The sequence below is a fragment of the Micrasema longulum genome, unplaced genomic scaffold (genome assembly GCF_059751315.1).
Source record: "Micrasema longulum isolate JH-2025_06_02 unplaced genomic scaffold, ASM5975131v1 h1tg002578l, whole genome shotgun sequence".
Lineage (NCBI taxonomy): Eukaryota > Metazoa > Arthropoda > Insecta > Trichoptera > Brachycentridae > Micrasema > Micrasema longulum.
In genome coordinates, this window is record NW_028279716.1 from 388,836 (window position 1) to 400,345 (window position 11,510).

The window sequence follows — 11,510 nt, forward strand, 5'->3', positions numbered from 1 at the left end:
TTGTACGATTTGAAATGATTGATATTAATACAAAATAAAAAAAAGTTTTATTGTTCTTCTTTCCTGTTCAGTTCATTATTTTTAAATTGTAAGATTTGTTTTTCTTAATTTCTTTTCCCCTTGTATGAGTACTAAAAAACTCTTTAGTTTAAATTTCATAAGGCGTAATCTGCTGGTTGAAAAGTAAACTTTTTTTAGAAATATTTCAAATTGTCATATTTAATTGGCGCCATTTAAAAAAAAAGGCATTTTAAAATGTGCAAAATCGTCTGATTTCCGTACTTTTTATAAGATCACAGCTTTAAAACCCCTACCCAGGATCGTCAAATTGTCACCCTCCTGCTCAGGGGTCATGAATAAATTATGGCAAGAAACAATATCATCGTTAAAACCTAAGGATAAGTTTTCTGCGAGTTTCATAATTATTATAAAATTATGCTGACTGATCTGGCTGAAGAAAATAAAGAAAACGAATTAAAATTATTTAAATGACATGAAATATGTAATTAAAAATTTGAACACTGTACAGTCCTCCTTAGAGGACTCTTAAATTAATTTTAAATAAAAAATGTTTCATGACCCTAGTACATTATAATTATTCCCTTTCCGCACCTGATGGTGCATAAGGCACTGCATAGGTTCAAAAATCGCAGCGTAAATGTATAATTTTTTTTACATAAAGGTAAGGTGATCAGTCTTACGCTTTAGGTACCAGTCTAGGGACTATGAAATATTCAAGTGTAAAAATACCCTTTTCTAATATTTCATATCAACCATGTCGGGAGTCGAACCCGAGACCTCTTGCATGGTAGAAAAATGCGCTGACCATTACACCACGAGGCCGACAACAATAATAATAAACCCAGTACAACAATAATAATTTGAAAAGTGATTGTTAAAAAAAGAATTATGCATAGAATTCAGAATAGTCCAGAATGAGCATAGGATCATATTTGAATACATCGGACTGTTTTCAATAATTCCCCCACTTAGACACACTTTCGCCGCGCGCATACTTGAAGTCACCTGTTAATTTCTCTAAAATTTTATTGTGCACGCGGAAATATTGATTGACACAACAGAGTAGATGGTCATTTAATAGAAGTAATTGAATTAATGAACTTTGAACTTAAAATGTAAAACAAATTTTATTTGACATGAAACGGATATATTTATACCATGTTAAATAATATTTTATGTTTTGAAGGTAATGTCGGTCAAACGTCCATCACAGAGTTGTTTAATTTGAGATTCAATTTTCATTAATTCTCTCATTAGATGAGCAAAGTAGGGTAAACAAATTTACTACCCTTGCAACACTAACAAAATTTCCATTTTGTTTTTTCGACAATCTGACAGTTGGAAAAATAATTTAATTTTTAAGTAATGCATTTGTTATATACACATTCATTAGCTTATTACACATAGAATGTGATTGCATCCTGTTTATTTAAAATCCTAGCAGTATTTCTTCAAGGACACAACACGCCATAGTTGAATTCAAATCAGGAGTTGCGTACTGAGCGACGCCTACAAAGAAACTAATAGGTCAAACGTAAATCTGCTCATTTATGAGTAGTTGAGTCGCCTTCTGTTTGATGTGCGTATGCGGTTTCCGAACTTTTCTTGATTCTATGGAATTATCATATTTGTATTGATTCGAAATAAAATAAGAGCTTTTTTTAAAACTTATTAATCTTAATCAACAAAATTATTTTATACCTCAGGGAATTCTCTTGAATTATCTCTTCTAATCTTTTCATCAGTTGGAGAAGGTATCGCAGTTGGATTAGTAGCAGTTCTAGGAGGAGTTTGTACTTTCTTGTTTGGGAGCATGCCTTTAAAACAAACAAAAAAACATATTACAAAACAACGTTCACCAACAAATTTGATGTTTTCACCAATTACATAAAACTGAACTGGCAGAGTAGACAAATCCAAAATGAAATCGGTTTTTTAGGAACATAAATATTGTACGTGTACTGTTGTAGTAGGTATTTAATTTAATTATGCATTATCCAAAGCACCATTGTGTGCTAGGTTTGATGATGATGAATTAAATCAATCAATTAAAAAATATTTTTTAGTTTCTCTGTTAGTGGTGGATTACAGCACAGAACACCAAGGCTTGAGAAAAACTTCATTTTCATTTTTATGTTCTCACCGGGAATTGAACCTGAAACCTTATGTGTGTAAGTAAAGCCAGTCTTAACCACTACATCAGAAAATTTCATTTAATATTTACTTTTCTGTTTGTTCACTCTTTTTGCGACAGAGATTTTTTGTTTCAGATCCCGACTAGCTGTTTTCCTGGCTATTTTCCTGTGTTGAGCTAAGACCTTTTTTGTTGCATCCATTTTAAATAATTTCTAAGATTCTTTAGGTTAGGCACAGAGAGTGTATATAAACCATTAATGCCAATTTATAAGAGCCTTTAAAAAAACCTGTCGATGGGCTTAAAAAAATGAGTTGAATTGTAATAAATACAAGGTGTTATTAAAGCACACAAAATGTTGTTTTTTTTTTTTTAATGTAGAGGATATTAAAGGTCAGCCTTTAATCGACCTGCTCGCTATTCACTTATATGAATTGTAACTGACAGACATCTTGTCTTGACAAAAAACTTGGGGACTATGACCGTAGAAATACCTCTAAAAAAATGCAGTTGTACTTCGAGGTACCCTAAAGTTTACTTCGTGTTTTGATATTTTGTTGGGTGCTATTTTTTATTGAAAATCAGAAGTCGGTTAGATCCACCCTGAAATAAAGCTGACAGCAAATTAGCTAACTCAAATCGAGTATCTGAGGGATAGGTAAATTGCAGTTTTAACATTATTACTTATTATAATGTATTAAATAATGCATTAATTAAACAATTTTTAAATTAACACGTATACAGCCAGATTGGCTTGATTTTGATTCTGTGCCGTGATTCACCATGGCGATTGGGCCTTCTGGCCTGTTATGGTGTAAAAAATACAGGTATACATGGTAAGAGTGAACGGTAAACTATGACGGAGACTGCCGTAAAATACTTAGCTTGATCGGATAGACCCTAACTTCTTAAGTATGGTCATGTCAATATCAGATACAATCAAAGCCATTTATGAATGAATGTGGAACGTACCGTTTCATCCTCTCTGCTTACGTCTATGGGGAAATGGATATATATGGTATAGTAGTGGTGACGTATTTCACAATATTTTAAAAATGTTTTAAAACAAACTTTAAAATTTTTAAAATATAATTTGAGAATGGAATAAGGATTTAAAATGGAAATTTTATGTCATTAGAAAATAGGCAATATGTTAAGTGTGTAAGAATGTTGTTCAAGAGGCTAGAGACTTAGTCACTACATCCTGAAGGCCGCTTACATAGTAGAAAAGTAAAAATTTTGGTACGACTTACCATTTTTGGGGGAAATTTGTTTGGGTGTTTTAAGATCAGAGGTACCAAGAGGACTGCTTTGCTTGAAGTTACAGAATTTGCTTATTGGTGTTCGGGCTGTCGTCTGTAAAAAAACAAAAAACAATTTCAATTGAATTGTGTCATATGATTTTCATTACATTCATGAAATGCATAAAAAATAACGAAAATATATAAAAGATAAACGAAAAAGTGCTAAAATTACAAGCCGGCAATCTGTGATGCGATGTTGAGACAATATAATTATGGTTACACTGGAAGCATATTCCGTCATGTAAAAACACTTTATTCAGAGTTTACTGAACATCCATTTACACCAGTGAGCTTTGAGTAAAATTCACAACCTCGCAAGATAAAAATATATCAATGCGTTTCGACAGCTGTTCATGCTTTCGGTAGCTCAACCACAAATAACTATCGACGTGCTAATAAGCGACGCGATAACAATTTCTCTCTGTGGTTGTTTATCGTATTTAAGATCACAGGAACATCCGTGAACATCTAATATTAATATAAAATATTTACTTTCCGCGGCTCATAATCCTGCTGCGCAATCACCTATTTGAATTTCACCGGTGCAAATATGGAAAATATTCAAAAACTGTTATTTTTATTTATTATTTATCATGCTATTTATTGCGTTTAGCCGGCGGTTAGAAAGCCAAATGTCAAGAAAAGCAGAGTAATTTTTAAATTTTTGAATAAGATACTCCTAACTATTTTGTAAATGCAAGATACTGTATTATTTTTTTATAGTAAACGCCGATTTTTCGCCAATGAACTGTATTTATTTGAGCATTGGTTTGTATGTTCCTGATAATTACCTAAGACAGCGTCAGCATAGATTGTTTCATATTCCGATATTCAGGACCAACCTGCCTATGGTTATGCCTGTTGGAAGAGCTACCGCTATGTTGAACAACATCGCTCAGGATATTGATCTGTTTCATGTATCCGAAGGGGTTTTCCGGAGCAGGATTCTTCGACTCCTTTGACATGAGTCTCTTTCGTGTATTTTTTTTCCTTTTTTATAATATGTACGTATTGAATATATTTTTGTAATGTATATGTTATATTTAAAATAAATAAATTGAATTGAATTGAAAAATTGAATTTATTTAGGAGGAAAACAAACCAACACGAGCGTTAACTTAGAGATTACACACGCGTTGGCTTATATGACTGCGATAACTTAAGCATGTTCATTATTGTTCATTATGATCGCTCAAATGCTTAATGCTTAGCATGTTTTAAAGCACGTCGATAGTTATTTGTGATTGAGCTACAGGGCTCGATTACAATAGAAGCTATCTTCAATTGAAAAATAAAATTTTATATCTGTATATTTTTGTACTATTTTAAATTTAAAACATGTTGCCGAGGAAAATTCTTGAATTTTTGTCAAAATATTCTCATTTTCGTTAAAAAAAAGATTTTACAACTTATTGAAGATAATTCTTTTAAATTACTACTGTATGTAATACGAGTCCATACTGCAAAACAAATTATTAAAAATATCAATATCTTTCCCTTTTCAGCACCCAGTGGCAACCAAATGCAAGGTATTTTGATCAGCTGTTATATTATGAAGACAAGGTGATCAATCTTATGATCCAGAACAATGAAATATTACAAAAATGCAACATCTTTTTAAAATAATATATTCTGAAGAAATTTAAAACTGCAATCATCTCCACTTTCATATTTTTTTAAATGATAATCTCTCACTCAAACACACACATACAGACCCTCCCACCCACCCTCTCTCTCCCTCTCACACACACCCTGTTTTGATATACCGAGTAATAAATTTAAGCTCTAATTTGAACACAACTAAAATTACATTTTGTACCTCAGAATTATTATCTCCAACTGTTGTTTTGAAATGTTTGTTGTGTTGCATTCTGTTGCCTTTATAAAAAATATGAAATTAAAAAAAAATACAGTTCAAACAACGCTTAAAATAAATATTTTACGTTTATTCTGCCAGGAATCAAACCCAGGATCACAAAAATGGTAGGCTAACTCACCAACTAATACACAATGAGGTGTACTTGTCTACACTCGATAAGTTTACTGAAAAACAATTTTGTTACATTTGTAGAAAGGTGATTCATTTGATTATTATTAGAAAAATTGACTACAAAAAACTATTGTTATATAAAATTGGAAATAGCTTAAATTAAGAAAGAAGGAATTTAAAAATTAATTTAAATTTAGTGAAAGTAAGAGTACTATAAAATATTTATAAAAGTACAATAACATCACAAATACATAAATCTGTCTTACCTTATCTTTGAACATGGCTTTCGAAATAATAACACTACACTTAATTTTAGTGATTGAAATAATCTAAGGCACTGAGAAACAAACATCCATGTAAGAATATAGAAGATGACTAACCTATTGAAGGCTCATTTGCGAATCGCGACCCCCTCGGAGTATGATTCTACCCCCTCCCTACTTTAGGGGGAGGAGTTATACATATGGAAGGAGTAGCGTCGGGGCGTGGCCAAAAAACACGTACTTACTTACTGGTGGAATTTTTAAAGCTGGCGCGTTCGCAATACTTACACAAACGCATTTTGTAGTATCTGTGAATAACCTCATAATATGACATCGCACGGCATACGCATTATAAAAATGATTTGTCTCTCTCGCGCTCAGACGCGCTTATGAGCGTGACATAGATAACTATTGCTTTGTTAGTTGCTAATGCTTTGGTAATAAAATATACACATGATGATTCTGCGATCGTCTGAATTTAGCTGTGATTCTTAATAGTAAAAATATAATAATATGTATTCGATGATATTCAATACAATGTGAAAGCTTGTCAGTACCGAGGTTTGTAAACAAGTTTGTCCAGGAACACTTCATATACAATTACTAATTTTTTTAATAATATTCCTAAGATGATCGTAAAAGAAAATGTCGACAAAACTTTTAAGAAAAAAATAATTAAATGCTATAATATGAAACAAGGTTTTATATTAATTATTATTTTATGTTAACAGTCATCTATTTAAATTTTTGTAAATATTTTTTGAGAGAAATACGTATGCTTTTAGCTCTTAATAATGTTTATATTACTTTTCAAATTTATATAATTTCTCTAACGTTTCTCTTTGTAAAGGAAAAATAAGAAACCTGCTGACAAGCTGGTTTTGCAGTTTAGCGGGTTTCATTATTTTTCCTTTTATATTTTCTGTTCATGTTTTACCTTCTTAAATAAAAATAAATACAAAAAAATGTAAATAGTACGAGTATACGTATGCTACGGATTAAAAATGGCTATCTATTAAAAACACTGGTTTATGAATACATATTTTCATTTAATCAAATCACGTATAGATCGATCATCTAGAGCTGTTGAAATGCAATCTCTCAGGCAAATGTATGTGAAAACGATGCATGGTAGGCTCACGCTTTCGTAAAATTTATTCAAAAACATTTTTAAGGTACGGAATACTGATTTTTAAAATCTTGAAATTATATTAAGTGTTTTTAAAAATCTCTTTTGGATTAAAGCGAAAAAAACAATCACTTAAGAAAATGATATTTATTTATTTAATTTTAAACAAGCATTTTTTTATTTAATATTTTGTGTTCATTATGATAACTAATACAGTGTAATTAAAATGCACAGTACAAATTATATTGGAGAAAATATGTATACACACTGATCAACAATAAAGATAGCACGTTTGTTTAAAATTTAATAAAACCTTTTTTTAAATAAACATCCTGTAGGTTTTAAATGCGTTTGTGTGAGTTTTGCGAATGCGCCAGCTTTCATTAAACAACCCGTAATCTTATGGTGGAGTTAAATTGTAGGAGTGGAATAGTTTTTAAGATTTTTTTAGAGCTGTGAGTGTTTTCTGCAAATTGAAAAATGCTGTTTTAAAATCAACACTATTTTTAGAAGATGATTATTCCAGCTTTTTGGATAAAAGCGTCCTGGCTGTTTTTAGCAGAACATGGAATTGACCTTACTGTACCCGATAACACCGATATCTATTTTTTTCAAAATTGTGGACTGGCTGCTTTCTGCATAACTACGTTCAATTTGCTATCCACGGAATCTTTGAGGGCCTCTCTCAGGGCTGTAGCTAGACTTTGTAATCGGGGCAGGCTCAAAAAATGACAGGATGAAAATATCATTACCATCATCCAAATGCACCTAATAATGCATGTGTCGTTGCATAGTACACTAAATGCTGTGTATATCGATCATCTGTAACATAAATGGAAGTTGATCAGCCTAACGCTTCAATTGCCCGTTAAGAAATATTTAATATTGCGGGGATGAATAACATTTTTTATCATTATTTTCATTATATATCCGAGTATAAATACGTAGCATTGGCTAGTTAGTCTTCGATTTATTTATTTAGTTTTCATTTATTTATCTTTTATTGACATGAAAAACTTTACAGAGTATCCTATTTATTCTTAATAAATTACACAATATACATATCAGATAGTTTAAATAAATAAAAAAACATGTGAAATGAACATACTAAATATTACAATTTGGAAATCGCCATCCTAAGAGAAATCTCACTGTCATGAAATATATAAATATATATCCGAGGCGATACGATCGTATAACATGATTGCTCTCTACCTACCGGCATGTATAAGGTACTCTTTTAACTACTACTTGAGGAGTTACGTAGAAGGTGAAATTTAGTTATAAGTTCATCTTTTTCCTCGGATATTTCTTTCTTACTATATGCAAATGTCTTTTATTATAAATTGTTTTAATTTCTTTGTATTATATACTTGCTTGCTATCTTATTTCATGTACATATTATTTCTTGTTACCATATTATTATTATTACCATACCTTTATGTAAATATTATTCTGTGCCAAAATGAGTTTGTTGTAATACTGTAAAAAAAATTAATTGGAGTAAAAAAAAACTGGTATGATTTAGATTTTTTTCTTATTTTTTTTCTTAATTCAGCCTCTAGTAAGGGTAAGATAAAATATGTGTAGCTTTGGAATACATTCGAGCCGTTCCGCACTGATCTAGACCCAGTCTTATTAAAAAGGCAGTTTGGACTTGGCGAGTGTTTTTTGCTTTAGATTCTTAGACCCGTATGCAGAGACAAAACTTAAGGTAAGGAAAGTACATTCTAATCTCATATGCAGAGAATAACTTGAAGGTGAAGACAATAGAATGTACTAACCTCACCTTAAGGTTTGTCTCTGCATACGGGTATTAGTGTTGTCAGGGATGAGACCGAGATTGTAAAATTCTACCATCATTTGCATAACTTTAATCTATTATATTTATGATATAGTCATGGTTATATTTTTGAATTAGTATGTAAATTACATGCTAGCAACGCATTCACTACCCCCTAGAGAGGGTTTAAAATAGTACAGCTGGTCTCAAAATAGCGTCTAAGAGTCTCAATATTGAAAACGTCTCGAAATCTCGAAATTTCGAGTCTCAAGTCAAGCTGGGACCGACGTCGCACAGTGTTTTGACCCATACAAGCTACAAGATAAAAAGTCACTTTTGAATTCTTAAACGATGACGTCATGGGGGCATTACCAGATAGTTAGTGTGACGATTGTAAGCCTAATTGGGGTGATTAATGCTTGGGGTGATTCATACCAGAATATGAAAGTCGGATAATTGGTTTTTGAAAGCCTAATTACATTTATTTGCATTTTGGCGTCCGACGTGTAAAGGTTGTTTATCAAGTTTAAAGTTTTTTATTTCGATTTTAAAAAAAATGGAAGCTATTTAGGAAGGTATGTTGTATAGTTTTTTTTCTATTATTTTAATGTATTTCATTTAGGTATTTAAAAAAACAATAATTTAACTTATGTATTTTTCAGTAGTTAAAAAAATATCAATTTCTAACTTCTCGAGAATTTATCTCGGAGAGTATATCAAAGTAGCAAAAAATTATTTTTATTTTTCAATAGACCAATTTATTGTTAATTTATTACAGTTTCGATATTTTACCGCACGAAGTTGCATCTATCTTATTTTGTTATTTTACAGGTACCAGATACGAGATTTCCAGGCAAGAATTGTACGTGATGTGGAAGAGTTTGACGAAGAAAGAAAGGCTTCAAGGAATGTTAAATAATATTGTTAGTAAATTTGAAGTCGGTGAACTTGGTGCAAGTGGTGAAAAACTGTTAAAAAATCAAATTAAGCTTATTTGTTTAAATATAAGCAGAAAATGGACCAAATCTGGCTGTAAATTAGATAGATTTGTTAAAAAAAAAATTGAGTGGCTCGACGGTAGTGAAAATATTTTGATATGTGAAAACTTTCGACAAAGTCCTTCAGTAGACATGAATGAACCATCTACGTCTACTGGAAGGCCCGCAAAGGATTTTGGGGTATGCAGTGATCAGTGCAAAAGGACAAAAGTGCGTAATTTAGTGAGTACGAAGACATCTGAAGAACTTTCGTTTGCCACGCAGGTATTTATTCGAGCATCAGAAAAACGCACAGTTGCCGATCTCCTAAAGAAAATTTTGAAAGCTACTCCCAATGAAGTAGCAAAAATACGTAGGGAACATCAACAAGTAAACAAACAGCGGGCATTGACAATTGAGGAAGCGCTAAGTTCATACGTTGACTGTAAATTATCTTCGCATTCCTACAAAGTTATGCGTAAAAATGCCATAAAAACCGGCCCAACATATATCCGGCATTTTATAGTTTAAGAAAAGCAAAAGAAGCATGTTGCCTGAGCGAGGAATTTGTCAAAATAACGGAAACTAGTGCAGAAATCCAGCTACAAGCGATTTTAAATCATACGGTGGAACGATTGCTAAATGTAGAATCAGAAGTCTTAAAAGAAAGAGTTCCTTCAGGTTCTGTACTGACTCTTATATGCAAGTGCGGTGGAGATGGAAGCTCGGGACATAGTAATTATAAACAGAAATTTCACACAGAGCATGCAATAGATTAATTTTTATTTATTATGTCATTCGTTCCAATACAACTAAGGCTTAATGATGACCCTAATATAGTAATTTGGCAAAATTTAAGCCCTTCCTCAACCTCTTATTGTCGTCCTATTAAATTTATTTTCGCCAAAGAAACTGATATTTTTACTAAGTCTGAAATCAAAAAACTTCAAGATGCAATTGAAAAACTTGAAAATTTTAATGTTAATATTGGAGGTGTAGTATTGTCCATAAAATTTAAAATGCTTTTAACAATGGTAGATGGTAAAATTTGCAACGTTTTGGCTAAAAATAAGTCAACCATGTCCTGTTATATTTGTGGCGCCAAACCCAGTGAAATGAACTCTATTAGTATCAATAGAGCTTCTTGACAAGAATTTTATTCCTTTGGCTCATCTACATTACATGCTCTTTTTATATTTCTCAAAATAAATCTATTTGAAAATCACTTATAACAAATGTTTTATTTAAAGACCTTTAAGTTTTATCATCATCATACCATATCCGCTCCCTATGTGGAGCATATGGATTCCATAATCTGCCTCCGGCCAAGCGATCGACCTCCCGTACATCCTCCCAAGTTAAGTCCACGTACCGCAACTCTGACGCAAACTGCCCACAAATTGTCAACAGTGGACGACCAGGGCTGGTATTCCAAACAAAATTATAGCGCGGTATAGCGCGTTTATACGTACTAAATATGCATTATAGCGCGCTATAATTTCGTTTGGAATACCAGCCCAGGACGCCGAGAACCTGATACCTTGTAACATAGGCAAGCATGGTTAAGTCTCTCGGAAGGCATACGTAGTACATGGCCTTGCCAGCCAAAACGCCTTGGATGACAGTAGATACCAAGGGTTACTGTGTCCGTTGCCTCACTTCTGTGTTCCTTACAATGTCAAACTTTTAAGTTTATTTAAACCCTTTGAGTTTTCATGTTTAACATAATAAAATCAGCTGTAAAATGGTTATTCTGACAAAACAAGTGAAGGCAGATTAGTTCTCTCGGGTGAAATCTTTATTTTATGCCTAAGTATCTAATTTAATTTTCAATGATTTATTTTATAGGTTGACCGATTTATCAGTCAATAGAATTAAAGTAATAATTTCAATTATTTATGACCCTTAA

General features: G+C 32.0%; 1 long non-coding RNA gene across 1 annotated transcript; it reads left to right on the forward strand.

The window, feature by feature from the left end:
• Positions 1-9,015: 9,015 nt before the first annotated feature.
• Positions 9,016-10,549, forward strand: LOC148271943 (uncharacterized). The gene is made up of 2 exons (XR_015824991.1): positions 9,016-9,199; positions 9,456-10,549. It is a non-coding gene; the product is annotated as an uncharacterized LOC148271943 (long non-coding RNA).
• Positions 10,550-11,510: the final 961 nt, after the last annotated feature.